This window comes from Nicotiana tabacum, chromosome 17, assembly GCF_000715075.1.
Source record: "Nicotiana tabacum cultivar K326 chromosome 17, ASM71507v2, whole genome shotgun sequence".
NCBI lineage: Eukaryota > Viridiplantae > Streptophyta > Magnoliopsida > Solanales > Solanaceae > Nicotiana > Nicotiana tabacum.
Window position 1 is genome coordinate 103984438 of NC_134096.1, and position 10008 is coordinate 103994445.

Here is a 10008-nt window from a genome sequence, read left to right on the forward strand (position 1 = left end):
GGTTAGATTTGTTACTTATTGAGAGTACATGGGGTCGGTTGTACTCATACTACACTTCTGCATCTTACGTGCAGATTTTGGATGTTGATATTGTTGTACATGGCGGGAGCTAGCATTGTAGCTGTACCTGCGATCCAGCCACAACTGCCTCTTGTTCTAGGTAGCTTTAGAATTTTTAAATCTATTCATGTATATTTCAAACAGATGACGTATTTTTATTTCACACCACCTTTGTAAATTCTAATCTTTGAAGCTCATGATTTGTACTACCAGTCTTTGGGGGTGTATTAGAGTCAGTTAAATATTAATTGAATCGGATTGTTGTTATTTGGCTTACCTAGCGGGTGAGGTTAGGTGTCATCACGGCTAGTTGGATTTTGGGTCGTGACAAAAAAAAAAGAGAATTTAGGTGAGAAGTGCAGTATTATATAATTAAGAGATAAAAAAGAAGACATTTTAATGATCAAATAGAAAAATTTCTATTATATAGAAGCGTGAAGAATGGTCAATCAAGGGCAAAATTATCTTTCTATCTCAGTCATAATTTATTTACTTTCTTCTGCTCGATTTGCCAAAAAAATGCCCCAGTCGGTGACAGTAACCATGGCTTCCAGTTCCTGTCCTGCTCTTCACTCCTTAACATTTTCTTCCTTCTTCAGCCGTAAGAATCTTTATTTGCTTATTTACCTATCTGTTTCTTTTGCTCTTTTGTCTTGTCTTTCTTAATTATTTCTTTCATAAATTTTCTTTTCCCTCTTAGACCATACTGATGAACTTTGGAACTACATTCCAATTTCTCCTTTCTTCTTCCAGTTTTCGCTTGGTATGTGCTACATTTTCGAGTTCTGCTGATTTTTTTTCACACTCGCTTGCTTTGCTTGTTGCAGCTGTTTGTTGTTTGTTGCACCTCTTTGTTGGTAATGGGTATTTGGTGACTCTCTCTTATGTACTATTATTCTTTTGGAATATTTTTTCCACTGTGTACATCTGTTTTTGACATATATATTTGGTTTTTTCCTGCATAGGTTTAAACACGATTTGGGCATATTGAATTAACATCTGGAACGAAAATGACATAAAAACAGACAAGAGCATTGTTGCAGCCAAGGTGTTTGACAATATGCCGTGAAAAACTATAATCTGGTCTTACCAGAGAGTTAAATTCGACATTTTTTGCATTAAAGCCTAAAATGTTTGAAATTGGGATTTCAATAATTGAGTTGGAGATTTTGTTAACTGATGGTTCTAATGGCTAATTGGAAATTTTCTTGATATTTATATGGCCAATTAGTACCCCTCATTTTTTGAATTTATTTATAGAATATGTAACTTTGCTGCAGGGCCTCAATCTATTATATTATAACTGTAGATAGCAGAAAAAGGCAATCACCTTATGCTAGAGTTTTCCTTGGAAGATGAGCAAGGCTAATTGTAATGTCGCTGTGTCTGCTCAGATACAAAGAAGACGTTTATGAGCTCAAAGGAAAAGCTTTATTTAACATTCTTCACGAAATTGTGTGTGTTTGCTCAGGTTCGCTATTACTGCTTTGCTTATTGTGTTGCTTTAAGCAAACCCAAGGAATTGTTGGGTTACTTTGGTGAGTAATGAGATTGCTCTTTTTAAGGAATTTTTAGCTTTTGGGAATTTATTATTGATGAACTACAATTAAAGAAAAATCGGACAAGTGGGATAAGACCAAATGTGTAAGAAATGAAATGGATTTTGAGTTGCACCACACGTAATTCAAAATTGGGTGTAACATGTCTGGGTTGATATTTTGGGAAGTATAACTCTTTAAAATTATAGCAATGTGTAACTTAGTCGCAAGTATTTTATTTAAAAATTTTGGAGTTTAATTTGATAAGTTTATTGTCTTCACATTTTTTTAGGAAGAAGTTTATTTACTTATTTATCTTTTACTTGATTGAAAAATCTTTGAGATAGAATACTGAAAAAAAAAAGAGATGTCAAAAAGAAAAAGAAGAGAATTTAGGTGAGAAGTGCAGTATTAGATAATTAAGAGATGAAAAAGAAGGCATTTTAATGATCAAATAGAAAAGAAGAAGAAAATTTAGGTGAGAACTGAGAAGTACAATATTAGAAAATTAAGAGATGAAGACGGACAATATTTATTCTGTGTTCAAAATGAGTTTAAAATTGACTACATTGAAATGAAAACAAAAATGCTGAGATGATATGTTTAATGTTTCCTTTTTCTTTCTTTCTTTTGGGGGACAGTTATTGACCCAGATAATATGCAGATCAAGTATATTTATGTTCTTCTGTTTGAACAAAATAACTCAAATTTATTTCTTGCTGCTTGAGGTTTATATTTTTTTCTTAACGTTCGTGTTATTTGGTGTTCTTTGAAGCTTTGTACATGGAATTGAGCATGGATTTGATTTCATGTCATGTGGCTCTCTGATATGATGTGCTATACATTTTCAATAGAACACTGAGATGATTATTAGTTTGCTTCTAACAGCTTTCAAGTTTCTATTGCCTTCCTATTATGATGCATGCCTAGCTATTTTACCATTAAATATTTATAGTATTACAAAGCTCCCTAAGATTTCATTGCATTTAGTTTTTGGTACAGGACGTTAGCTATTTTAATTTGTCGGTTTTATCTAACATTCCAAAAATATATGTTGTATTTCTGATAAAGTGATATTGAAAGAGCATCAAGATAGGGAAAGTACGATTCTCTTTTAGGACACTATACAAATGTTAGAGACAATCTACAAACTCAGCACAGTTAATTGCTGTGTAGAGAGTTATAACCAAATATGAACTTCTATGTCCGATTAAGACTTTCAAACAAACATTATGGAATTTGGGAGGTGTCTATTTTGCATTTGTCATACCCGTAGTTTATTCATATTCCTCAATCAAAGTAACATGTATTCTATATGAGTAACTTGGATAAGAAATAATCTTCGTCCTGACATTTATATTTATTTTCTCTTAAATCTGATAAATTTTTTCATCTGTTACTCTTTCACTCTTTCCTTCATTTTCTTTTAGTTCAATGAAGGTGGATTTTTATTGAGTTCCTCGTACAAATAGGCAAATTTATGTGTTTAACTAACCTGATGAAACTGATTGTGGTCTTGACATTACTTATCCCCAAAAAAAAATTGGTCTTGACTTTTTTTTTAGGCAATATCAATCAGGCTTCATCAATTATGTGGCCATTGAAAGCTCTATTGTTAATATGAGATCGAAGTACTTGGCATGCATTGGCTGATTATGTGATAGAAATTTTTTCTTATTCTGCGGTACCTGGTTCTATTTGCTGAAACTTACGTCTTATTGTCTAGATCAAGCATTTGACTTACCAGAAGGTGTCAAATTCATTGCAATTATTTTATTTCTTTTTGTGAAATCTCGTAAAGTGAAGTGCTAGAAAAATGAATCTTTGAGTTTGTGCATTGATGGATGATGAAAAATTTTGGTTTTAAAACTGAAAGCCATTAATTAAAGGCAAAATACATACTTTACTGATCGACCTTATTCAAATCTCTCTTACACACTTGTTAAACACGGGAATAATATTACACACCAAACTTTTAAATGTGTGTCAATTACACACTTCTTTTGTCATGTGTCAAACGCGTGTATTACACGTAAAAGAGGTGCGTAAAAACTAAAAAAATCATCTGAAATTAATTTTTTTTTCCTTCTATTTTTCCCTTTTTTTTAACTATTTCCTGTCACACCCCTTTTCTACCCCAAAAAGCTAATGTGTGTTGATTGTGGGTTAAAGAGTTTTTCCAATTAAAGTGACAAACTTGAGTAGGGATTATTTTATTGTTCAGAGTCGCCACTTGGAATTGATTTTTTTTTTTTTGGTGTTCCAAGTCACCTTTTATTTGAATCCCTAGTCAAAGGAAGGTTTGACTTTATTATTATTGGTCTGCAAAAATAAAATTCAGGTAAGGAATTCTGTTGATCGGGGAGAAGGTGTAAGACATTCCACGAGTTTCGTGGTTCTAGCACGGTCGCTTTATTGACTTGAATTAATTTTGGACAAACTGTGATTTATATGATTTTTATGTTTTACCTATCCGCTTTTAATACTTGCTTTATTATTGAAAGACAAAATTACATTGTAAATAACATTATAATTTTATTATGACTTTGCATTTAAGGTCAAGTTACACAAGCGTGCACTCGAATTTGAAATTACGTATCATGATTATGCCACGGAAATCGTATCCATAGTCACGATAATGTATTATTGGCCACACCTAAAGCACACTACGTTATTCAAAGTTGTTTAATTATTTGCTAAGTTTAGGATTATTGTGAGGTTCAAAGTTTACGGGGTAGAATTACGGAAAAGGTAAGATTGATTATTAAAGATTACTAGAGGTATCAATTATGCCGGGTATAGGTATGATAATGTGACAAGAAAATAAATTCTACCTATTCATTCTACTTTATCTATACTTAAAAAAATTAATGGAATAAAGTGAAAGCTTGCTAAACTCCAACGTGATCTCTACCAAATCAAACAATGGCTCATTTGACTTTTTCAATTTATGATTAATACTCACACCAAATATAAAGCCATAGGAACCCCACTTGACAAAAGTAACTATTAAACAAGATATGCACTTAGTAAAAGATTGATTCAAAACACAATAGCATTTGTCGTTGATGAAGCAGAGAGCAATAAATCACTCAGACTTTCACGTTGATTCAACAGTTAAACACATCACATAATTACACTGATAATCCAAAACATAAAATTTTAATGAAAATACTGGAAACGGACCTTGAACATTCAACGGTTTTCAAATATATTGATAAGAAAAAAATCTCCTACTCGGACATAATCTCGTCCAAAGTGAAGAGATCCAGAAATAAAAACGAGACCTTCGTCGTCAACTCGTAACTAACCGTACGCCGGAACCTCGAACCAAGACCTCGTCGGGGACTTTTTCTGGACTGTTTTCACTCAGATTTTAGCGACCAAGAGTGGCTTTTTCCTGTTGGTTTTGTGATGTTTGCGAGCCGGTTTTTTGGAGGGAGAATCACTGCGTTTTTGCAGCAGTTTTGAAGCTGAAAATTGGCGTTAATGGAGGTAGGTTTTGCAGATGTTTTACTGTATTTTTGGGCAGCTTTTGCTATAATTCCGGGCTGCTTTTTGCTGGAATTCAGGGTGAGATTCGTTGCTATTTTTTGCTATATTTTGGGGGTAGTTTCAGTTGGTTTTTGTAGCTAAAAGGGTGCTGGATTTTGAGGGTAGTTTAAGGCTGATTTTGAGGTGAAAATGGGACTGTCTTATGGGTGGGAAAAGACGATGCTACAGCAGGGTATTAGAGCTAAAACACGTGAAAATAGAAGGAGCTTTTTCTTTCCTCTTATTTTTTCTATCTTTTCCAGATCTATCTTCCCCCTCTGCTTTTCATGTATTCTTTTCTTCCTCACATGTGTACATATAATAAGAAATATTGAGAGGAGTGTTGAAAATGAATGATGGAAAAAGGGGTGGATGTGACAAGTGGATAGTGTAGTAAGTGGTTGATGTGACAAGGAAATAGTATAGGAAAAGTAGAAAGCAATTTTATTAGAATTCTTCTACCCTTTATGTAATAGACTTTGTTAAAAATATTACATATTCTCTAATAAAACCTACTAATAAAATAATATTAAAGTTAAAATATCAAGATTAAACCTAGAAAATACTAAATACAAAAAAGTGATAAAAACTCAAATATGGTCAAAAATTAGGTGCTCACAGCATGCCCCTCTTTGCTTGGAAACATGAAAAGTTTTCAAGCAAAGAAACAGGTGAGCTATGTGACTGATTTTTACCATATCATTATTCAAAAGGGAAGAAATAAGAGAAAAGAGTAAAAGAGTACAACCGAGTCCTGGTTTTGGACAACCTACATATCCCGGGTTATAAGGGAATCATGTCGCGTGTAGTTCAAGAAAAGTGATGAAATGATGAGTTTGAGAGTCGAGTGAGGTTCCGTCGAGACTCCGGTCTATGGTCCTGTTATTACATCAAAATCAAAAGAAACTAAACAAGCCTATAAGCTATGAGTTACAAGATTCCTATTTATAAGTCTTCTAAAACTTGATCTTGAGTCTTGACTGGTTAATTCACGCAGACTCTGATCTGAACCTTGATGCTTGCTCGCTACAGGTGCCAGTTCAGTCTTCTACGTCCTCTTCTGATGAAAACGGGAAATGCAATGCTCGTGATTTCAGTCATGTCTTGAGCAGTTCACATCTTTTCATCCGCTTCTGCATTTTGGATTCACTTCTTTTTGTTTTCTTTCCTTTATTTTGGATTGAGACTTCTTTTTTTGGTCATCTCGAACCCTGTGCCTCGAGGTAAAACATAATCAGACACCAAAACAAACAAACGAACGAAATTTTTCTACCCCAGTTTGCATTGGAAAAATTTCGTGAGTTATTATAATAAAATTCTAAACTACTTCTTTATTGAAAGCAATAAAAGGTCGGGAATGGTGTACCACAAAAACAAAATAGTAGGGAATGGAGACCCTATGTCTAAAATGAAAGAAACTAGGGAGTTGAGACCCTATGTTGGAAAAGATACTAGGGAGTGGAGACCCTATATCTAAAATAAACATCAACTAGGGAGTGGAGACCCTATGCTGGAAAAACAACTAGGGAGTGGAGACCTCATATCTAAAATAAAATCAACTAGGGAATGGAGACCCTATGTTGGAAAAGAGACTAGGGATTGGTGTACCTTGATACTGGTCAGGAAATATAACCAGGGATAGGTAGCCTGTATTACGAAAAAAGAATGTAATCAGGGGTTGGTACCTTGTATAACTGAAAAGAATGTAATCATGGGATGGCGTCCTGATGTCACCCTGTATTATGAAAAAGAAATGTAACCAGGGGTTGGTGCCCTATATTACTGAAATTAAAATGAATCCCCTTGGCTAAAAGGTTCTACCTAGGTTAACTGGGAAAAGCGATCATGGGCAAAGAGTATTTCTACCCGTAATATGAGCTGGATCCCCTAGGTGAAACGGTTATACCCGAGTTAAACTACGTAAAACACCCTGAGTGAAGAGTACTTCTACCCGAAACTATGAGCTGGATCCCCCTAGGCGAAAAGGTTCTACCTGAGTTAAGCTACGTAAAAGAACCTGAGCGAAGAGTACTTCTACCCGGAACTATGAGCTGGATCCCCCTAGGCGAAATGATTCTACCTGAGTTAGGCTACAAAAAATACCCTGAGCGAAGAGTACTTGTACTCGGAAATATGAGCTGGATCCCCCTAGGCGAAACGGTTCTACTTGAGTTAAGCTACGTAAAACATGCTGAGCGAAGAGTACTTTTACCCGGAACTATGAGCTGGATCCCTCCAGGCGAAAAGGTTCTACCTGGGTTAAGCTACGAAAAATAACTTGAGCAAAGAGTACTTCTACCCGGAACTATGAGCTGAATTCCCCTAGGTGAAAACGTTCTACCTGAGTTAAGCTACGAAAAACAACCTTAGTGAAGAGTACTTCTACCCGGAACTATGAGCTGGATCCCCCTAGGCGGAATGATTCTACATGAGTTAAGCTACAAAAAATACCCTGAGCGAAGAGTACTTGTACTCGAAAATATGAGCTGGATCCCCCTAGGCGAAACGAATCTACCTGAGTTAAGCTACGTAAAACACCCTGAGCGAAGAGTACTTCTACCCGGAACTATGAGCTGGATCCCCCTAGGCGAAACGGATCTACCTGGGTTAAGCTACGTAAAACATCCTGAGCGAGGAGTACTTCTACCCGGAACTATAAGCTGGATCCCCCAAGGCGAAATGGTTCTACCTGAGTTAATCTACGAAACATATCCTGAGCGAAAAGTACTTCTATCCGGAACTGTGAGCTGGATCCCCCTAGGCGAAATGGTCCTACCTGAGATAAGCTACGTAAAATACCCTAAGCGAAGAGTACTTCTACCCGGAACTATAAGCTGGATCCCCCTAGGCGAAAATGTTCTACCTGGGTTGAGCTACGAAAAGCAACCTGAGCGAAGAGTACTTCTATCCGGAACTATGAGCTGGATCCCCCTAGGCGAAAAGGTTCTACCTGGGTTAAGCTATGAAAAGCAAGCTTGGGCGAATAGTACTTTTACCCGAAAATATGAGCTGGATCCTCCTAGGCGAAAAGGTTCTACCTGGGTTAAGCTATGTAAAACATCCTGAGCGAAGAGTACTTCTACCCGGAACTATGAGCTGGATTCCCCTAGGAGAAAAGGTTCTACCTGGGTTAAGCTACGTAAAACATCCTGAGCAAATAGTACTTCTACACGGACCTATGAGCTGGATCCCCCAAGGTGAAAAGGTTTTACTTGGGTTAAGCTACGTAAAATATTCTGAGCAAAGAGTACTTCTACCCGGAACTATGAGCTGGATCCCCCTAGGCAAAAATGTTCTACCTGGGTTAAGCTACGTAAAACATCCTGAGCGAAGAGTACTTCTACCCGGACCTATGAGCTGGATCCCCTTAGGTGAAAATGTTCTACCTGGGTTAAGCTACGTAAAACAACCTAAGCAAAGAGTACTTCTACCCAGACCTATGAGCTGGATCCCCCTAGGCGAAAATATTCTACCTGGGTTAAGCTACGTAAAACATTTTGAGGGAAGAGTACTTCTACCCGGAACTGTGAGCTGGATCCCACTAGGAGAAAAGGTTCTACCTGGGGTAAGCTACGAAAAGCAATCCTGGGCGAAGAGTAATTTTACCCGAAAATATAAGCTGGATCCCCCTAGGTGAAAAGATTCTACCTGGGTTAAGCTACGAAAAGCAACCTGAGCGAAGAGTACTTTTACCCTGAACTATGAGCTGGATCCCCCTAGGCCAAAAGGTTCTACCTGGGTTAAGCTACGAAAAATAAGCCTGGGCGAAGAGTACTTCTACCCGGAACTATGAGCTGGATCCCCTAGGCGAAAAGGTTCAACCTCGGTTAAGCTACGAAAAGCAACCTGAGCGAAGAGTACTTCTATCCGGTACTATGAGTTGGATCCCCCTAGGCGAAAAGGTTCTACCTAGGTTAAGCTACGAAAAACAAGCATGGGCGAAAAGTACTTCTACCCGGAACTATGAGCTGGATCCCCCTAGGCAAAACGGTTCTACCTGGGTTAAGCTATGAAAAACAAGCCTGGGCGAAGAGTACTTCTACCCGGAACTATGAGCTGGATCCCCCGAGGCGAAAAGGTTCTACCTCGGTTAAGCTACGAAAAGCAACCTCAGCGAAGAGTACTTCTACCTGGAACTATGAGCTGGATCCCCCTAGGCAAAAAGGTTCTACCTGGGTTAAGCTACGAAAAGCAAGCCTAGGCGAATAGTACTTCTACCCGGAACTATGAGCTGGATCCCCCTAGGCGAAAAGGTTCTACCTGGGTTAAGTTACGAAAAACAACCTGAGCAAAGAGTACTTCTACCAGGAACTATGAGCTGGATCCCTCTAGGCGAAAAAGTTCTACCTGGGTTAAGCGACGAAAAGCAAGCCTGGGCAAAGAGTACATCTACCCGGAAATATGAGATGGATCCCCCTAGGCGAAAAGGTTCTACATGGGTTAAGCTACGTAAAACATCCTGAGCGAAGAGTACTTCTACCCGGAACTATAAGCTGGATCCCCCTAGGTGAAAAGGTTCTACCTGGGTTAAGCTACGTAAAACATCCTGAGTGAAGAGTACTTCTACCCGGAACTATGACCTGGATACCCCTAGGTAAAAAGGTTCTACTGGGTTAAGCTAAGAAAATGATCTGAGCGAAGAGTACTTCTACCTGGAACTATGAGCTGGATCCCCCTAGGCGAAAAGGTTCTACCTGGGTTAGGCTACCGAAAACATCCTGAGCGTAGAGTACTTCTACCTGGAACTATGAGCTGGATCCCCCTAGGAGAAAAGGTTCTACGAGGGTTAAGCTACGAAAAGCAACCCTGGGCGAAGAGTACTTCTACCCGAAAATATAAGCTGAATCCCCCTAGGCGAAAAGGTTCTACGTGGGTT

General features: G+C 37.7%; 1 long non-coding RNA gene across 1 annotated transcript; it reads left to right on the forward strand.

Annotated features, from left to right (window-relative positions):
* Positions 1-452: 452 nt before the first annotated feature.
* On the forward strand, positions 453-1334 carry LOC142171596 (uncharacterized). Its single transcript, XR_012701388.1, has 3 exons — positions 453-661; positions 888-924; positions 1026-1334. It is a non-coding gene; the product is annotated as an uncharacterized LOC142171596 (long non-coding RNA).
* The last annotated feature ends 8674 nt before the right edge of the window (positions 1335-10008 follow it).